Source organism: Cryptomeria japonica, chromosome 9, assembly GCF_030272615.1.
Source record: "Cryptomeria japonica chromosome 9, Sugi_1.0, whole genome shotgun sequence".
In the NCBI taxonomy this organism is placed as follows: domain Eukaryota; kingdom Viridiplantae; phylum Streptophyta; class Pinopsida; order Cupressales; family Cupressaceae; genus Cryptomeria; species Cryptomeria japonica.
In genome coordinates, this window is record NC_081413.1 from 139,250,640 (window position 1) to 139,271,461 (window position 20,822).

The window sequence follows — 20,822 nt, forward strand, 5'->3', positions numbered from 1 at the left end:
CGCCATAACTCATTATTACCGACGACAACATAAACATAATATACCAACATAACATAATGATTATTCCCGTCAACATCATCCCCCCCAAGAAAAGAAGTCGACTCCGACGACTTAATACAAAATAGAGATGAACGGTAGGAACTACTGACGCCAGTCGGGCCCGGATCTTATACACTTGCTGCGTCCTCGCCTGAAAACCTTTTCTGCTACCAGCCGATGCTCAAGTGCGGATTTCACCAATATTGCTTCCTTTGCCATCACAGTCCTCCTGTGCCTAACCCAAACTTGTCTACAAAACACGTTTTTCAGTCTCAGCTTCCACCAACTGCTACTCAATTGATATTGTCTCCCTAGCCAATTTGTCCTCGATAGCCACCCGTGCTGCTCTCCCGGCATCCAACTCCTGGGTACGCTGAACTAAGTCTCACGCGACTAGTGCCTCCAACCTGGTGGTCAGCTCCTCCCGAGCCCTCTATGCATCCACCACGGCAACCTCACGTCCCGCCGAGACATAGTCCGAGTTCCTCAAAGCGTACCAGTCATGCCTGGAGGTGGCCACAATCCGCTGGCACAGATACTAGGAGACACCTGAAATCCTCCATCACACTCCCTAAAGGCTAAAAACTGAACTGAATAACTCCCTGGTGTCATACAACTGTGCGGACCTGCAATGCCTTCCCTCAAACTCTGTTTGTTCGCAACCTCCAAATCCATCTCCCTCTACGGCTTATTTCTTCCCCGCCAATGCTTAGCTGCAGGCTTCTTTCTCACAAGACAGACAACCACAACACTTCCCGTGGTCTTCTGTAGCTCAAAATAAACTGGGGGTCTGGGGGCAACGCCCCCAGCAGGGTCGAGGGGCAGCGCCCCCGCGGGGTCGAGGGGCAGCGCCCCTCGCGGGGTCCTGGGGCAGCGCATTTCTGTGATATTTCAAGATGCCAAAAACCTTTCTTTACTACTCTGAATTTCTAGTGTCCTGGCTTCAAACTCCAGCAATTCATTTGAAATCTGGCCGTCGTCGTTTTTTTTTTTTTTTAGGCTGCTGTGCGTTGGTGTGCATAACCCTTGCTGTGCGTGTTGATCAAGCCGTGCGGTGCGTGGTCGGTGTTGTGCGGTGTGCGGTGCCTTCTTTCTATCCTCCGTGTGCGGCGTGTTGTTCCTTTTTTCCTTTGCTCGACGTGGCGGCTTCTCCTCTCCTCGGCGTTCGTTTTTTTCTTCCTTTGCGCGGCGTGGCGTGGTGTTTTGTTCATCGGCTGCTGTGCGGCGTTTATATTCCCGCGGCCTTCGGTGGCTTCCACCGCACGGTGGTCTCACCGCACGATGGTGCCACCGTCGGTGGGTCCACCGCATGGTGGTCCCACCGCACGGTGGTTCCATCTGCTGTGTCCACCGTACGGTGGCCACTTTTTCTTTCTTTCTTTTTTTTTTTTTTAAAATTTTTTTTGACCGTACGGTCGCCTGTCATACGACCGTACGCTTTTTTTTTTTTTCCTCATCTCCTAATTTAGATGTCTTAGAGAGTCGTCTGCTCGGGTCCCGTGTCTCTAGGATTGCCCTTCATCCTTCTCGGTTTTCCTCGCTCGAGAGTCTCTTGTTTTGGTCCTATACCTGGCGAGTCGCCTGCCCGGCCTCTCGAGCAATGCCAACACCAATTTACAACCTTCAGAACCCCACGAAAGTCCATGGCGCACTGCATTTCTGTGATATTTCAAGATGCCAAAAACCTTTCTTTTCTACTTTGAATTTCCAGTGTCCTGGCTTCAAACTCTAGCAAATCATTTGAAATCTGGCCGTCGTCGTTTTTTTTTTAGGCTGCTGCGCGTTGGTGTGCATAACCCTTGCTGTGCATGTTGATCAGGCCGTGCGGTGCGTGGTCGGTGTTGTGCGGTGTGCGGTGTCTTCTTTCTATCCTCCGTGTGCGGCGTGTTGTTCCTTTTTTCCATTGCTCGACGTGGCGGCTTCTCCTCTCCTCGGCGTTCGTTTTTTTCTTCCTTTGCGCGGCGTGGCGTGGTGTTTTGTTCATCGGCTGCTGTGCGGCGTTTATATTCCCGCGGCCTTCGGTGGCTTCCACCGCACGATGGTGCCACCGTCGGTGGGTCCACCGCACGGTGGTGCCACCGTCGGTGGGTCCACCGCACGGTGGTCCCACCGTCGATGGTTCCACCGCACGGTGGTGCCATCTGCTGTGTCCACCGTACGGTGGCCACTTTTTCTTTCTTTCTTTTTTTTTTTTTTTATAAATTTTTTTGACCGTACAGTTGCCTGTCATACGACCATACGTTTTTTTTTTTTCCCTCATCTCCTAATTTAGATGTCTTAGAGAGTCGTCTGCTCGGGTCCCGTGTCTCTAGGATTGCCCTTCATCCTTCTCGGTTTTCCTCGCTCGAGAGTCTCTTGTTTTGGTCCTATACCTGGCGAGTCGCCTGCCCGGCCTCTCGAGTCCCCTTCCATCCTCTCGGGTCCCCCTCCGGACTCCCGGGTGTCCTTCCGGCCTCTTAGGTCCCCTACGCGCTTCTCGTGGTAGGGTTTCAATTTGAACCTATTGGTGGCAAGTTTATTTTCCATGGCCATCCGAAGACCTAGAACCACAAATTCTACAGGGACCATGGTCTCCTTCCCGTACATAAGAAGAAGAAGAAGAATAATAAATATTTTGAAGACTGCGGTCTTCCACACAAAGTTCCAATCATTGCCAACACTCTTCGAATTATCTATGTCGCTAGGGTTTGGGGTGTCTCCCTTCCAATATTCTTTGTATTCCGGCAGGTACACCTCTGTTGGTTGCTCTGGTTCCTCTACTTCGAGCCTGTAGCTTTGGAATATTTCGTAATCTTCCATCTGCCAGTGGAAGAGCCCGTTAAGTGAGCATCTCTCATCTTCAGAACATCCCTCCAATTCAAGCACCCCTTCACTGTTCGGCTCCATCGCGTTCTTGCCCTTACTTTCATCGGGACCCCCTTCCCCTTTATTAGAGTCCTCCGAGTCGGAAGAGGCGAGCTCTTCGCCGACATTTTGGGTGTGTAGGTCAATGGTATATTTTCGCCCTCCCTTCTCCATGGAAAGTGTATTTTTCTTCCAGTTGTGGTTTACTCTTGCGTTGATCAACCACACTCTCCCCAGGATGGCGTCATAGCCTTTCTTCTTCGAGGGAATAACCACGAAATCTAACAAGAATGGTTGCGTACCAATCATCACTTGTTGGGCCATCAACAGGCCGAGTGGCTTAATGCCGTGTTGGTCCGCTCCCACCAGGTTGAATGTGGGTGGCCACAGGGTGGGCTTCCCCAGCCGCTTCCATGTTTCTTCTGGTAGTACATTCACCCCAGATCCACCATCCACAATGGTGTCCTTCAGAATGGTCCCACGGATACCCATTTCTACCACAGCTGGGTGTCTACCACTGCTCAAGGCTAGTAACATCGGGTCAGTCGAAGGGCTGACGGAAACCTCCACCTGTGGTGTACTCTTCGAAGCGGTGGTGGGAACCCCTACCTGTGGTGCACTCGACGATGCGGTGGCGGGAACCCATACCTGTGGGGCACTCGACGCTGCGGTGCTTTGCACATTGGTGAGGATGGCAGTCCTCAATTGTGGCATAGAGTCTAGAAGGTCTTTTACCTTTATCGGCACCTCCATCTGCAAGATTTGCCCAATGATGTTATTTTCCGCTTCCGTACGGGATGATGTACTCGCCACCTCGTTGTCTCGTTGTTCGGTCGTCATCTCACGTTCAATATTGGCCTTTGCCTCCCGTAATCTCTCCTTCTCCATACGGGGGTCGGGATAAGTGGTTTTTTTCATCTGGGCGCGGGTGATCGCCAGTACTTCTTTCTCACCAGTCTTCTCAGCCTTCTCAATGTTGAGGAGATTAACCCCTGCCTGTGGGCAATTTGCGTCCTCATGGTCGCCTGGCCCACACCAACGGCAGAGGTGCTGAGGGGTGGCTTCCTTCGTGCAATCACGGGCGAAGTGCCCCCAATGATTACAGGTCCTACATTGGATAATTGGCCGGCCCTTGGCGTCATACTGGATACGGCTTCCGTTATTGTTATTGTTGCCTCTTCCTCGACTGTTGTTTCGGTAGCCGCCAGACGAGGCGTTGTTGCTCGCAGGCTGGGACGTGCCGGCTGACGCAGATGGTTCTACGCAGATGGTTCTGTAAAGAGAACCTGTTGGTTACGGGTCCTCATATTGTACGGACAGTCCTTGGTAAGGTGTCCGGCAATCTGGCAAATATCGCAAAATGCTTTTTTCGGACAAGACCCCTTGGTGTGTCCGTCGGTACGGCAGTCCGTGCACCATAAATCCCCTTCGTCGCCTTTGCTTGTGCTTCCTTTGGTTGCCTTTATCTCTCTCATCATTCGCTCCATATCTTTCTGGAGAGCCCATACCTTCCGATTAGAGTCGTCATCACTGCTATCACTTTTGTCAGAAGAGGAATCATCCTCCGACGAGGATTTATTTTTCTTCTTCTTGGACGTCTTCTGTTCACTTTCTAAATCCATTGCCCTGTTATAGGCGTCGGAGTATGAAGAGGGAGGTACTATCTTCATTTTTCGTCTAAGGGATTTCTTTAGACCTTCCACGAACCACCGTTTTTTCAGTCCGTTTGTCGGCTGGTTCTCCATCTTTCCTAGCAGCTCTTTGAGCCGCCGGCTGTAGGTTTGAACAGTCTCGTCCTTCCTCTGTTTCGTGCCGTAGATTTCGGCTACGATCTCATTATCGTCTCTTAGGAGACGAAACTTTGCTTGAAATTCCTTCTTCAAGTCTGCCCATGTGCTAATCTTAGCCTTATCCGTATCCGAAATCCAGTCGATGGCTACGCCCCTCAGGGTTGCGGGAAACTGTGTTACCCACTTGTCCTCATCGGTAACACCATTCGCTCCCCAAATTGTTTCACAAGTGCGACAGTGGCGGATAGGGTCTTCTTTCCCATCCCCATGGAACTTTGGAAGTTTTTGTTTTTGTGCCATACCTTGCCTTTTTACTACTGGTGGCTGTTGTCCTACTCCGGATGGGTCAGATCCTATAAGGGGTGCTTGACTGCCGTGCCCCGGTGTCCCTCCGACACTCCTGGTAGCCCCGGTGTCTTCTCCCTCTTCTGCCTCCTCCCCACTCCTTGGAGTTTTCCTAGCCTCTGGTGTGTGTGGCAAGTCCCTCAAATCCCTCAACTGAGTTTTGGTACACTCTATCCTTCGGCGGGTTTCCGCAAGTAACTCCTCCCGACTCCGTGGGTGGCCGCTGGCCTCACCGTCCCCTTCGGAGCGTTCCTCCTCTCTTCGCTTATACCTCTGTCGCCTTTCCGCTTGCTGTTCAAGGATCAAGGCACGTTGGGCTACTACACGTTCATCTATATATTGTGGCTTATTTTTGTCCTTATTCAGTGTATTGGGCATTAATTCCCAGACAGCTTTCTATATAGTTAATGACATAAAAAGTAGAACACTTTTATTCATTCATAATGTGGAAGACAAGTTTATGCCAACAATATGACATAATCATTACAATAAGTGTTCTTTATTCCGCCCCGTATGGCTCACGGTTCAAATGCCCCTGACCTGGCGCCATCTCGTTCTGCTTCCCGTTCCTCGTACTGCTGCAAAATTTGTTGGCGTCGCTCGTCCTGGGCAATCTCCTCCAGGCGAGCTTGTTGTGCCAACGATGCCTGTGCTAGCAATCGGGGGAGATGGTTCATCAACCGATTTACCTCCGGACTCACTTCTAACGCTGTCCACACGGCACTTGGTGGGACTTCCGCCTCCGCCGCCTCTCGTCGCACGTAGGTCTGAATGGCTACTTGGAGTAGAATCGAAAATTCTCTCGTCGCAGTGTCTTCTCCTACGTAGAGTTCTGTTTGGGCATCGTCGACCTCCGGGTTCACCTCACCAACGGGTAGGCCCATTGTGTTTGTGCGCCATCCGTGTCTTCCGTTCCGAGTTCGTCTAGGCAACGGCGCCAAATGTTTACCTCACTGGGTAAACAGGAAGAATGCAGAAATCGAACAGCAATGTAAAATGCAAATATAAAAGAAGTACCAGAATAAGCTTTCCATTAATGTCAAAGGATGTTCATATTATATCCGTCGTCAACATTACATGTGACACGACTAACATTACATGTCCCCCAACACCCGGAGGTGGTACAATATATGACAGCCGAAGGGGTGCGACACAACCGTCGCAACTCCAACTACCTACCCGTCGGCTAACTAACTGACCGCCGTAACTCATTATTACCGACGACAACATAAACATAATATACCAACATAACATAATGATTATTCCCGTCAACAGTAGGAAAAGTATATAATTAGTAAATGTAATCAGATGCTCAAAAAAGATCAGTTTGGTATTAAGTAGTTAACTAGATTTATTTATATAAGGATGTCTCACATGCTCAAAAAAGACCATTTGGTATTATGTAGTTGACTAGAGCTATTTATATAAGGATATCTAGTTTGCAATCCTGACATATCTCTTTATTTGATGTTGCATCATCTGAAGTGATTAGTAACATTGATTCAAAAATTTCTTACAAGCTTTTCCCAAAACTCATCTTCAAAGATCAGTTTGTAAACTCTTTCCTTACAAATTGTCTTTCCTGATTGATGTCTGTTCTATTGTGGCACTGGCTGGCAGAAATAGTTGAATCACTTTATATATTATATTAAATGTCAATCCTTTCTTTTATATTTCCTTAATCCATTGACTTGGTTTTATACAATTTGTAATTGCAATGCTAATGCCATGGGACACAATTATCATGAATAAAGTCCCTTTGCATGTATAGGATGCCGTAATCAATACCTAGAAACTAGCTGACAATAAACCAGAAATTTACATAAAATCCTTTTGCCTCATGTTTGAGTGTTTTCTCATAACATCCATTTGTATGAAAGAAAATGCCTGAGATAGAATATTATCTCCTAGTTAAGCTGCAGTTGAACTAGAGATATTCGAGTCTATATGGGTGACTAAGTAAAGTTAAGTTGCAAATCAATCAGTTCAAACTAATTTCCAGTGATGTAGAGTTGACTCGAGTTCTTATACAAATCAAAATATTGATTTTAAAAGTACAAATTGGTGTATAATCAATAATAGATAAGATCAAATAATCACGCCAATTAAAGAGTAAATTGGCATAGAAGGGGAAAATTGTGTGCTGTTGGGGAGCGATGACTTTTACTTGTGCCCCTTCTGGTATAGCATCCTTTTGTGCAGGCACCAAGGTCTGCCCTTTTACCTGTCCTGATAAAAATTCTAGTTCTGCTATCTCAGATTGTTCACTTCCTGCTTTGGTTGGTGAAAATCATCTTGCATAAGGGTTTCAGTAAATCTGATGGTTGTTCCCAACTGAAAAACTCTTCTGCTAGGTTGAGATCTGATGCTTTGCAGTTGGAAGTTCACGATTTGTTAGGTGGGCTGGCTGGGGCCTGTACAGGTAAGTGAAGCCCCTCTTCCCACAAGCAATTCAATCCAGGTTTTGGTAAAATCCACCCCTGCATCAAAAAAGACTTTGGAGTTTGGTGTCGTGTTGCCTTTTTTGTTAGGATCCATTTTTTTATTTCCCATAGGCTAAGGGATAAAGTTAGGAAAATGTTTCAATAATAATTTCTTTAGTCCTAACAATAAAATTTTAAAAAAATTGTGAAATGACAACTTAAATATTATTATGAGTTACTGTTAGATGGAGTGGGTCATCTAATGGGACATAATAAGACCTTTTGTAATATTTCATTAAAATATTTTTAGATGAGAACTTTTGGAGGGAAAAAGCGAAATTAAATTATTGGTGCCAAAAATGAGTCTATAAAAGAGAGGCAATCACTCACAAAGAGATCATCCAATTTTTATGAAGTGAAACACTTTCTTTCATAGTTTGAATATTGTTGATGACTGTTTTGCCGATAAGAATAAATAATATTTTGTTTAATAAATGGCAATGTAATGGGTTGTAGTTCTCGAGTAGTTGTTAGTTGTCAGGGATTGGCACACATAACCAACTATCGAGTACGATATATTTTTGGCTTGCATCGGGAACTAGGACTCTCTGTTATTGTACACATTGCATGTTGATTATAAAGTTACATCGTTCGGCAATATTGATGTGTTGTTTTTGAATTATATGTTGAATATGATCACTGTTATGTTTATATTTACTCTGTAAGTTAAAGCATTCACCAAAGGGAGTGAACATTTTGGCAACGTTGGCGGTTCGAACTTGGAGATCTAAGAGTTCCTGAGAGTGGTGGCGGGCATGGTGGAGTAATGGGCCGATCGTTTGAACAAGTACTAGTAATGGAAAGTGACGACGAGGAAGAAACACCGGAAGATTGATTGACGCAAGACTTGGTAAACCTGTTGGAAGTTTCAGTCAATCAGTATGTGTAGAGGGAAGCTCGGGAGATAGGAGTCCCTGAGAGCACGATATGCGACACACTCTCAATAAACCACACGGTCTTCGATCTTCTTGGGAGAATTCGAAGGTCGTTGGCACAAAATTTGATTGTGTAATGTCCCCTTATGGGTTTAGGGATGCTTTAGCCATAATTAATCAATTTCAAGATACTTATGACTCAGACTGAATATATTAGGAGACAACTCCACCTTAACATGCATCAAATCAATGATATTTCGCAAATCAATCAATTAAATATTCATAAATAAATTATTCGTCCATCAAACATCCCTAGTTCTTAATGTAAGTATCAAACCAATTGTAATGTCCCCTATTAGAAACATCTCCTTCCCCACTTCTTAAATACTGATAGTAATAACATGTTTTAGACTATACGTATACTAATTTCTTATGTATTATGAATATATATATGAAATTAAGTATGACTGTCATACATATTGCAGTCCATATTAATATTACTATTTATTCTGCATAAGAACATTATCGGGCTTCATATATCAAGCATACTTATTAAACACATCCCCATGCATACCACCAAGAACAAGGATGTTACTGCCTGTAACTTAATAACAGTTCTGATCTGATTTGATCCATGGTGATCTTACTAGATGCTTTTGATTCCTTTCCTTTATATCTATCAATGTGAGGGAGAGGTCACACCTCTTCATCATGTATACCCTTTGGCAAGAGATACACCCTTTCACCATTGGCACCCTTTGAAAGAGTGCAACTCTTCATTGTTTCTGCCCTTTGAAAGGGACACAACCTCTCATAATCAGATCTACACTTATCATTTAAATCAGATCTGCACTTCTCATTTCCAAATTATTCCCCCCTCTCAAATGAGGTTCTCTTCTCCCTTTTATATCTCATTGTTGAGGGAGTCGCAACCTTTCCTTTCATTTCTTTTGACTTTTCATTAACTTAATTAATTTTTAATTAATCATATTTAATTATATTTAATTATTTTACTTTATATTTTAATTTAATTTTAAATATTTTAATTTTATTATTATCATTTATTATTGAATTTTATTTCAAAGTGGGGACATTACAGATTGAACTGCAAGATCGACGGGAGGAAACAAATTGAGAGCAGCGCTGGCAACAAATACTGCAACGATACAAAGGATCCGTAGAGAGGAAGAAGAGTGGGATATTGGCAGACGTCGTACCCTCGGCAATTAATGCCCCTACGACCAAATAAGGACAAATGTGCTAGAGACACTTGAGAGGAGGGGAAGGGATTAGTAAGGAGGTCTCTTTGCCTTAGAAAGAAAAGTGAGGAGACGGCGATTACGGGGAGTCGTCGAAGTTTCAAAGAGTCCAACGAGAAATAGGAGTCATGTTGATGTCAAAAGTTCGCACTTTCGGTCAACGCAGAATAGAATGTAGAGTGTATCCTGTCCTCTCTTGAATAAGGAGATCTCTAATGCTATTCAAATTGATCATAGGAGATAACCTCAAGGTTCCAACTGTCAAGTCTCGACTTGCTTAGGATAACACAAGGTCAATGTGTTTTGCTGGTAATCACGAGGGGACTTATGCGTTTGACAAGTTGGCTTGCATCTAGTATGGCTATTGGGTGATGCTTTACTTCTCAAACTTGTTAAATAAATAGCAAAGGGATGGTTTAGAGATCTTAGGGTCAATGACAATAATGCTTTGTGTTATAGGTAGATAGATTTTGAATAAAACTAGCTACTGCTTAGCTAGAGATAAACTCACAACTCCACAGGAATAGTGCAAGCTCCAAAGGGAATAAAAGGATTTTCAAACTATGAACATTCATTGAGATACACAATTTAAGCGCAATCTAAAACAAACATTCATAGTCGAACTAAGAGCAATGGTGGGCTCAGACTATTCATGCACAGTGACTAGCAATCTGTAAGCCTCCAATGGTATGAACTTGAAATCAAATCAAATACCCTCACACTTCACCATTAAGGTCACTGAACTTCAACTAACTTGATGAAAAGAATCCATGCAAAGAGATTAGGGCAAATGGCAAAACACCATGCTTCAATGCTTTATTCATTTGTTCTACCTGCTATTACAACAATTCTTGTCCAACAATTCCTACTCTATTCTACTTCTAACTATTACTATTTCTAATTGTCTAACTCTTCTTTTTCTAACCCTCTAACCCTTTACAATGAGAGAGGCAGTGACCTTTTATAGATTTTACATTCGAAATCAATGGCCAGGATTCAGTCAATCAAATGGCTCTGATCTACCTTCTAGAAATCCTAACAACGTTTTGGTTAATGATCTCAACAACCATCAACCACCTTTTTAGCTACCTTCAATTGTTTTCAATTAATCCCACTAGAAGACAAAATTTCACAGGGCTCAAGGCATAAAAAGGTAAACTTGGCAGCTAGGAAATAACTAACATGTGGCCCCCTTTTGAAATGCATTAAATAGGGCCAAAAGTAGTCATTTTACAATAAAATAATTGCCATTACAATAAATTTATTTTCTGTCATCTCCAGCTCTTCTTTTTTTGTTTCTGCATACTCTTGTAGTGTTTTGTGCCTGCCCCCGTCACTGTTTTCTAGAATTCTGGAAATGGCACCAATTGGCCCTACTGCACACCGCTCTGTAACTCTTTCTTTAATCGGATGCCCTGGCTCTATGCTGATAGTGGTAGGGGTCCTTGCTCATCCAACCCCTCTTACTTTGTCTTTGGCTCTATTCATTGACATCTTCAGGGTACTGGCATGAAATTCTTCTTTTGGCTTTATCCTGGGAGTCCTCCGGCTTAGTCGGTGCTCCAGATGGTAGTGCTATAGAGCTTACTTTATCGCAAGCGTCTCCACATGGCCTCCTTTGTGTTCTTCATCCTACATGGACACATAAGTCAAGGATCAATCACCATTTCGTTTAGTCATTCCTTGAAGGATTTGAACATTACTCTCCCATTGAATCTACAAGGGTCTTTTGGCTTTGAGAAAGTGATTTGAGAAGAGCTAAGGATCAAACTTGGCATAAGGAAGTCCTATTGGATAAGGCCAAACCAATCTCTACACTCTTACCTCAAATTTGGAGAGCTTGTTTTGAACTTAGGCAATTGCAAAGGTTGAAAGAAACAAGAGTTGTTTCTGATTTTTGAGAAAGTGATCAACTTCAACCTAAACCTCGTCCTAGGAAGCACCTTGGGAATGAAAACTATTCCTGATTTTGAGCTTCAATCAACAATGATTTTGAAATGGCACCTTGTTTGTCTAGGAAAGGTCCTTGATGCCCTAAATCCCACCTCTTTGTGATTGTAAAATCCAACTTTGAGGAGCAAACTTGGGAATGAACCTCGGCATTTTAAGTATTAAGAACATCATTGAATTTTGGCACAAAATGTGAGAAAGTTTAGCCTGAACTTCGACCTTGGAAGGGTCACTGGAAACAATGCTTTACTCCCATCAAAGTTTGGAAAGTCATGCTTAAATCTCGGCCTTTTCAAGGGGGTTTGAATGCCAAAAAAAGTGAAAACTCCGAACTTTGCTCATGAATTTGTTGACTTTGGCCAGAACTTCGGCCTTTTCAAGCATTTTGGAATGCCAAAAGTTCAGAAAACTTTGAACTTTTCTGAGGAGTTGGTGTAAACTTTGGTCCTTTTCTAGGCATTGGAAGAAGTTTAGGGTATAAGGTCATTTCGCAAGCAAACACCAAAGTTTGGTCTACATCTCAGCTTCATACCTTGTTTCTATTTTATTTCCTTAGTCTATAGCCTTCTAAACAAATAGGTTTGATGTTGGTAACCCTTTGCTTCCGTTCATGAGGGGTCTTTGATGCCTTGGATTGCAACTCTATGTCAAACAAATCTACTAATGGGTACAAATCGTGTCGAACAAGTCTAAAGATTTTCATGTGTACAAATTGAAAGATTTCATTTGTACAATTTATATACGTAAAATGCAAAGTCTTTGATGCCTTGGATTGCAACTCGGTGGTGGGAAGGCACAAAAAGACTAAAGCACATGCCTTTACCTATTGTAAACATATGAACTTGAAGGGAATTACATGATCTTTGGCCCAAAGTTCTGCCTAAACCTCGGCCTTTGGAAGGCAAAAAGTTCCGCCAACACCAAAGTTGCTTAGTTTTGGTGAGCTTCGGCCTAAACTTCGGGCTTTTCAGGCATTTTGGGAAAAAGACGTATTCCTGATTTTGTTGCTCACACCGAAGTTTGGAAAGTGTTGGGTGAAAATTTTGTACGCCTGGGATATATACAAAATTATTGTTTCAACCACAATTTGTGAGTATAAAACTCTCCTAATATAGGGAAGGCTCCCCCTATCTAAAAAAATAAACTAATCTAATATGGGTGATACAATAGTCTTTCTTCTTTCAAGAAAAACTATATTCTTTTCTCTTCACAGAAAAGTAATAGCAATTGTAAATGAATAGCAACACTACTTATAAAGTAAAATAAGAGAGGAAATGAAGTTTCCTGAAAGCACAAAGACTTCCGTCACTTCCTCCGGGACGGGAAAACGATATCAAATACAAAGTTTTGAATATCTGAAGTCCTATCTACCCTTTTATGATAATAAGAACAAGTGCAAGGTACAACAGCACAAAGTTTGAAGTAAATTGTCACTTTTAACACAAAACAACAAGAATTTGTGTGAACTCAAAGCCTCATAGCTCTTTCTTAACACAAATCAATCTCTACTCTAACTTCTTTCATGAACAAGTGTAGACACAAAGTTTTACAGCCTCCCGTGATAAGAACTTTACTTTAATCTATATAAATCTCCAATATTTGCAGCACAAAGTTTGCAAAGCAAATTTGATTAAGCTCTCAAGAATCACATGCAAGAAGTGCAATAATGGACACAAAACTCAAGAGATTCAGCACAAAATCTAAATCCTTGAATGATTTTCTTCTATTCCTTTAAACTTCAACTTACACATAAAAAGCACAAAGTCTTTCTTGCTGTAAATTTTGGAAGAGTTTACTGGCTAACTTTTCTAAAAGAAAAAATTACAAAAGACCCCCTCAAGTATTTATAGGAGAGGAGCCTTGAGAAAAAGAAGGGAGGATTCCAACTAACTTGGACCTATTCAACAACTAACTTAGACTTATTCAAAATTACAAGTTCTATTCTAAATTGACTAGTAATTGGTTTACTTGTAATTACAAAAGTGCAAGTGGTGAGTTAACTTGAAATTACAAAAATATTTTTACAAGTAAACTTGTCAAAAAGAAGCTACAATTTAACAATTCTGAAATTAAAATTAAGTGTTGGAGACACTTATGCAGCAGCATGCTTGGCCATGTATTCTTTGAATTTTTGAATGATTCCTTGCAGTTCGTCAGGATTTGCTCATGGGTATTCTTAGCAACAACCACTGTTTTGATAACAACATCACAGTAGCTAAGAATTTGAATTTCATGCAAAAAGGTTTGGTATTTTACCAAAACCTGAATTGATGCAACTGAGAATTGTTCATTTTCCCATTCCTGATGAATTTTTCTTCTCAAATCTGAGAGGACTTCTTCTTCTGACAACAACTTCTCATCTTGACTTACGATTTAAGAAGAGATTTTCTCAAAACGAGAAACAATATCTTGCACCATTTCCATGTGCAATGTCAAAGCATCATCAATTTCTTGAATGACTTCTTTCAAAACAAGGCATCTATTCTCTAAAAGTTGTCCAAATTCTATATACATGGTTCGGGTAAGGAATGATGTCATTCTCTTGTAGAACATCCAACTTTTCTTGTGGCAACCTGTGCCAAACTCTTAAGTTGTTCTCAATCTTTTCAAGATTCTGTTTGAAAGCTTCAGAGGTCTGGTTCAATTTCACCTTGGTCATTTCTAGCTTGATCATTACTTGGAACATTTCCTTCACGACTTGAGCACATAGATCAGAAATCTGATCTACGCAAGAATCAATTGCTCATACTTCTTGAGCAGCTCTTTCATCTTCTCAAACTGATTCTTTTGAGACAAAAGAAGCTGAAGGATTGGTCCCTTCCTTGGAAGATTTAGTGATCTTTTGAATCATTGAGATAAGCTGCGAATTTTCCTCTTCTAGCTCGTCTTTCTTTGTCAGAAGTTCATCATACCGCTGCACCAACTAAGTCACTGAGTGCTGAGCATCATGCATGACAACTACATGTGTTTGTTTACCAAGTTCCACCCTCGTGATACCATAGTTAGAAGCTTGCATCTCTTCATGTGTCTTGTCCACAATTGGTTCAACAATTTCCGCAACTTTCATTTTGTTGCTATCAACTATCACTCTCGAAACTGTCCTAGCCCTTTTAGCAGCCTTGGGTTTAGACTTTTTAAGCTGCTAAAAATCAAAGATATTAGGAGAAATTTCCTGCTTCTTTTGCTTAGGAGTGAACGAGCTTAGCCATGGAGGTAAAGCCATCGAATTTGCCTCAGAAATAACTAGAGGCGGTGAAGAAACAGGCTCCATTTGAACTACAGTTGTTGCCTTGGGAGAAGTTTCTGTCTGAATAGCAATCATTGTCTGCTCAGAAATCAAAGGATGTGATGATTGCATCATGAACTTATCAAAATTTGTAGTAGAAGTATCAATTTCTTATAGCGACAAGCCGGGCAAAGAGACATATGTAAGATTCTCATAAAAAACATTTGATAAGTCCTCGTGTGAATGATCAAGAGATGGCTTTAATGGTGAAATTGGAATGACGCTATAAGCAGACACACTCAATTGGACAAGAGCAATGTGAATGGTGGAAAAAGAATGCACATTAGTATCAAAAGGAGACATCGGCACATCCACAGGAATTTGAGAAGGAACTTCGTGAGGTGACTCCGAAGTTGTGGACTTAGGAGCATCATCTTTTTGCTGTTCTTCCTCTGGATCTTCAGAATCAATAATCGGAATATGACGATGAGGTTTCTCTTTTCCTTTCATAGTTACTTCTTCAGGAGGAATTACCATTGCTCTGCTGACTCTTAACTTAATTTGTGTAGTAGAAAATGATGCACCCTCCTTGTTATCAATTTTGATTTCAAACATGCATCCAATAGGCCCTGTAGAATCATCATTTTTGCTAATCTTGATCTTGATAAGTCTGACACCATTACTTTTGAGCCAAGCATTAGTGTTAGCCAAAATAGGCTGGAATCTATCCAGAATGGAAGTACATTCTTTTTGTGACCATTGAATCGATGGAAGTGGTGCTTCATCAACTCTTTTTTCAACACACTCGGAATCAAGTATGTTCCCATTATCAATCATTCCTTCAAGAATGTTTACCAAGTTCAAGCCAACAATTTGTTCAAGTGTGAGCCTGCAGTAGTCCATCCTACGAATCTCCTCTTTTGTATGAAGATCAATCCAGATGTCCTTTATGCGATGCACATGTTTTAAAGATCTTTTAATTCTTTCTTTCATGCTCGGGTAATCAAGATCTGCCTTTACTTTGAATGTTTTGAGCTTGATCTCCTGCATCTTAGTCTCCATGGCTTTAGCTTTTGTGGACGTCATGAGGGAATATCGACCAATCTATAATGGGTTACTTGATGATATCCCCATTCCAGCCTTGTGTCGAACTGATTGTTGCGCATGAACTGCCATAATTTGTCTTCCCAACTCCATAAGGATGATCTTATCGGTTGGGTATCTTGGAAGCATATAGGGCTGTCCGCATATTGCAGATTGTTAGGGGCAAATAACGTATGTTAGTAAGAATAATATTTATAAGTGTGTTTATGGCTATGTTTGTCGCCAAGAGGTTCCCGTCGGGCAGTTGGGAGTTGGTGACGATTGGCAACTTGACCAATAGTCGGGTCTATATATTGTTTGGTTGGAACCTCGGCAGGGGAGATTATGGATGGACATTCTGGCACTGGAATAAAGATATAACTCTTCTAGTCTAACTAGTATCATTGTCATTTATGTTGTGATGTATGACTATTCTGTTACATGAATATTTGGTACGTGTGGAAAACACTGTGTTATCTGTTCATTCACCAACCATACATTTAGGACTAAACATTTTGGCGCTGTTGCCTAAACGAACATGGAGATAACTATGGCGGCAAGCGGAAGCAACTAATGGGCCAGCCATTTAACCAGCAATTAATTGTCGTGGACAACGACATGCACGAAGAGACTACTGCAGAAGACGAACGAGAGGATCAGTTGACGGCAGACTTGGTGGAGTTGTGGGACGTGTCAATCACGCAGTATGTGCAGCGAGAGACTCGAGAGAGAACCGTCTCGGAAGGCACGGTATGTGGTGAACTCACCGTCAACACCCTCGTCTTTGACCTACTTGGGAGTATCCCAAGGTTACTCGCCAGAAATCTGATTGTAGTCCAAGACCGAAGGGAGGAGACGACAAAGGAACTTCGGCGGCAACAAGTCCTTCGACGGTACGAGGAACAGAGTCGTAGGGAGGAAGAGGAGAGGGAGGCTAGTCGGCGTCGTACCTCTGGCACTTGATGCCTCTAGGCCGAACAAAGACAGACGTACCACTACCATCGAAGGAGTAAATGAGGGAACTGTATGGAGATCTCTCTGCATAAAAGAACAGGCCGACACGAGACGGTGACTAAGGGAGGTTGTAGACTCGAAGAGTCCGGAGAAACACAGCAGAAGTTGGAGTGTGAGTCAGAGTCATAGTCGTAGTCGGGAGAGGCAAAAACCGTGTACGTGGAAGGAGTTGGCCGAGGTTGCCAGGAACCTGCCACTTCCAGACATAGTGGAGGAAGATCTCGCCGACCAGGCCCCACACTTGACGTCAAGTGAAGAAGACTCCGGAGTTGAATCGCAAAGCACCTTGTCGGAATATTCCTAACAAGGAGAGGAGGTGGTACAAGACCTACACGAGGAAATCGCCACTATTTTTGAAGCAACGTTGTCTGGCATTAAAAATTTGTCCTTGTCAGAGGGCATCAAAATAGGAGGGTCAGATCCGGAAACCCCGAGAAAGAGGGACTATAGAAGCAAAGGTGACCAAAGCCCGACTGACAGGGGCCCGACTAGACCAGGAGCGTACGGTACCTACCGGACACGTAATACCTTCCCAACATATAGCCATTTCCAGGCACTGCATAAAACCATACATAAAAGAGCGATGGCACACACCTCGAAGAAGCAGAAACTCCCAAAATTCATGGGCAACAGGTCAGAGGACCCCGTACGGCATTGCAAGACATGCATCACCATCTAGGAAGCAAATGGCCAGGACGACTGGGACTACTGGTTAAAGGCATTCCCGGCCACTCTACGAGGAATAGCTATTGACTGGTATATGGACCTCGATGCTCAGCATAAAACGTCCTGGAGCAATCTGAAGAAGGCCTTTGAGGAATAATTCAAACTCCTATGGGATGACAACGAAATTGTGGTAAAGATTTACAACACCAAACAAGGAAAAAATGAAAGTGTGCGCTTATATAACAGAAGGCTCAGGGAACTACTTAACAAAATGGAGAACCAGCCGGCGGATGGCCTCAAGAAACGGTGGTTTGTAGAGGGATTGGTATCGTCCCTGAGAAGGACGATGAAAGTGGTCCCTCCGCCATCGTACGATGAAGCATACAACCGTGCGATGGATATTGAAAGCGAAAATAAGACATCATGAGGGAAGCGTCGGGTGAGCGATGGTGATAGTATGGATGAAGACAGTGATGGGGACTCCAAAACCGTGCAAGCACTCCGAAGGGATATGATGAGAATGATGAAAGAACTAAAGGCTGACAAAGAAGGTTGCAAGGAAGGAAAGGAGCTATGGTGCACCGACTGCAAGACGAAAGGACACACTATGGTGCACCGAAGAGTCCCCACAAAGCCTTCTGTGACATCTGCCAAGTAATGGGACATTTCATTAAGGAATGCCCATACAACTTGAAAACACGGAGCACACAAGTGCTCTACGCCCAACCTGACCAAGTCACACCGCCAAGGACACCTTCGAAGCCGGCAACAAACTCTGACGCCTCTCCTGGAGGGTACAGGAACAATCGGCGGGGGTAACAACAGGTCCAATAATAACACGCCAAGGAGTAGAATTCAATACGACGTGAAGGGACAACCCGTGATTCAATGCAGAAAGTGCAACGAATGGGGTCACTTTGCGTTGGAATGTCAAAACAGGGGTGACGTAGGAAGTTTGCTATGCAAATGGTGCAGTCCAGGGAATCATGAGGACGTAGATTGTCCAAGGCAAAAAGGGGTGAATATGCTGGAGGTGGAAGGACCGAGGGAAGGCGTATTGGCAATCACAAGATTGCAAAACAAAAAAGCCATGTACCGTGATCCTCGTACAGAGAAGGAAAGACAAAGGAAGTCAGAGTGGATATCGAGCGGGCGATGGCAGAAGAGCGAAGGGCCTCGCACCCGACTGCCAGTACACCACTCCGGTCAGGACCAGAGAAAACTATCATTAAGCAGATGTTACAGACCACATTACCCGTACGGGTATCCAACCTTCTACAGACCATGCCATAGTTGAGGATGGCCATGACGAATGCAGCCGGTGACACCATCGTCGGGCAGGAACACCAGACGATGACAAAACCACATAGTACGGCTCCGGTGAAGGAACATGGTACAGACGCCATGGATCCTATGCTACTCACGGTAGGCATTGGACGGAAACCGACAGTGGTAGGGATTGATATAATGGGACAAAAGCTCACAAACACCATTGTGGATGGTGGGTCCGGAGTCAACGTACGACCGGAGGAAACTTGGCGAAGCCTTGGCAAGCCTACACTCTGGCCACCAACCTTCCATCTGGTCGGTGCGGATTAACACGGTATCAAACTCCTCGGTACCCTCATGGCACAAAAGGTGGTAATCGAGACACAACAATTCCTTCTGGATTTCGTAGTCATCCCACTAGAAAGAAAAGCGTACGACGCCCTCCTAGGAAGGGGGTGGTTGATCATGGCCAGAGCTAATCATAACTGGAAAAAGAATACGCTCTCAATCGAGAGTGACGGTCATAAGTATGTAATCGATCCAAGGAACCAGTCCATTAGTGAAGAGCTCGCGTCATTCGACTCCGATGAAGAAGATTCAAATAGATGGGACTGGGGTTCTGAAGGAGACAAAGGAGGGAAAGAGCCCGACAACAAAGGAGTGCTGGAATTGGATGGATGCTCTAAAGATGGAACTAGTTCGCTGGCTGGACACTTCCATTGGCAGATGGAGGACTACGAGGTCTTCCACCCAGAGTGCCACACGCTGCAAATATGCGAGATTTGGGAATCAAGTGGCGGTATGAAAGAGCAGTCATTTCCCTCAGAGTATGGTAGGTACCAGGAGGGGATGGCACGAGTGGATGACATACCAGCCCACCTGTTCGAACAAGACAAACCCATCAAGTACGAGGAAAGGGATGTGAAAAAAATCAATCTAGGCAAGGACGAGGACTCGCAGGTGATACTCATAGGGGATGACTGGAACCCCATACTGGATCACTCGTACGACGTACGCCAGTCGAGGGAGTGTTTGAGTTATCTGTACGGCGTATGAAGAAGGGAGACTAGCAGTGTTTGAGTTATCTGTACGGCGTACGGTCGGGAAAGAAGGGAGACTGGCATATCCCGTACGGTGTACGACCTGCAAGGGTAGGAATACCGTACGACAGAACATTGCACCCACAGGAAACTAAGTCGTACGATCTTGTACGACTACTAGCGGATAAAGGAGAAAGATTGTACGGTCTGAAAACAGACATACCGTACGTGTAGGTTCCGTACAATCCCCTCCTTCGCGGCGTTCGTACACGCACGGAGCAGTTGTATAAAAAGTTTGAGGGTATCTGTGCAGAGATTTGTGCCATCCATGTGAAGCTGAGTGAAGAGTTGGCGCAGGTTAAAGAGGTTGTACGACAAGGGAGCGAAAGTGCACGAGTTAATCCGTACAGTGTACAGGCAGCAGTTGGTCCAATGGTCCGTACCAGTATGGCAGACCAGACAATGGCAGAGGAGGCAGCACCAAGGAAAAACGAGGTCGTCGTACAAGGAATTAGTACTAGTACAACATGTTCAGGTATTGGTACGACGAGCACTAGTACAGTACCAGCAGGTATTGGTACGGTTCCAACAGGAACTGATATGATTCCAGCAAGAACTGGTACTGGTACGCCAGGTGCTAGTACGACAGGTTCAGGTACTGGTACGATGATCACTGGTACCAGGCCAGAAGTACAACTTCTGGCAAAACGAATTCATGTTTTTTTCAAGCTAGAACACAAGACATTCTACATGTGCCATCATGCTATCAGCCTATTCCTGGACACCATACGCCTGCAAGTACCACCAGAAATGTGGGGAACCTTCAAATCGCGCGGACGGGTGGAACCGAATAAACCTACCATGTACTACTATACTCACTTGGACACACTAGGTGACACCGCGCAACTAGCCAAAAGTAGAAGAAAGTTGGACACGTCC

At 43.7% G+C, this 20,822-nt stretch overlaps 1 protein-coding gene across 10 annotated transcripts in view; it reads left to right on the plus strand.

Moving 5' to 3' along the window:
* Positions 1 to 20,822, plus strand: part of LOC131060225 (uncharacterized) — a 332,812-nt gene that overhangs the window by 273,677 nt on the left and 38,313 nt on the right. The window lies entirely within an intron of this gene.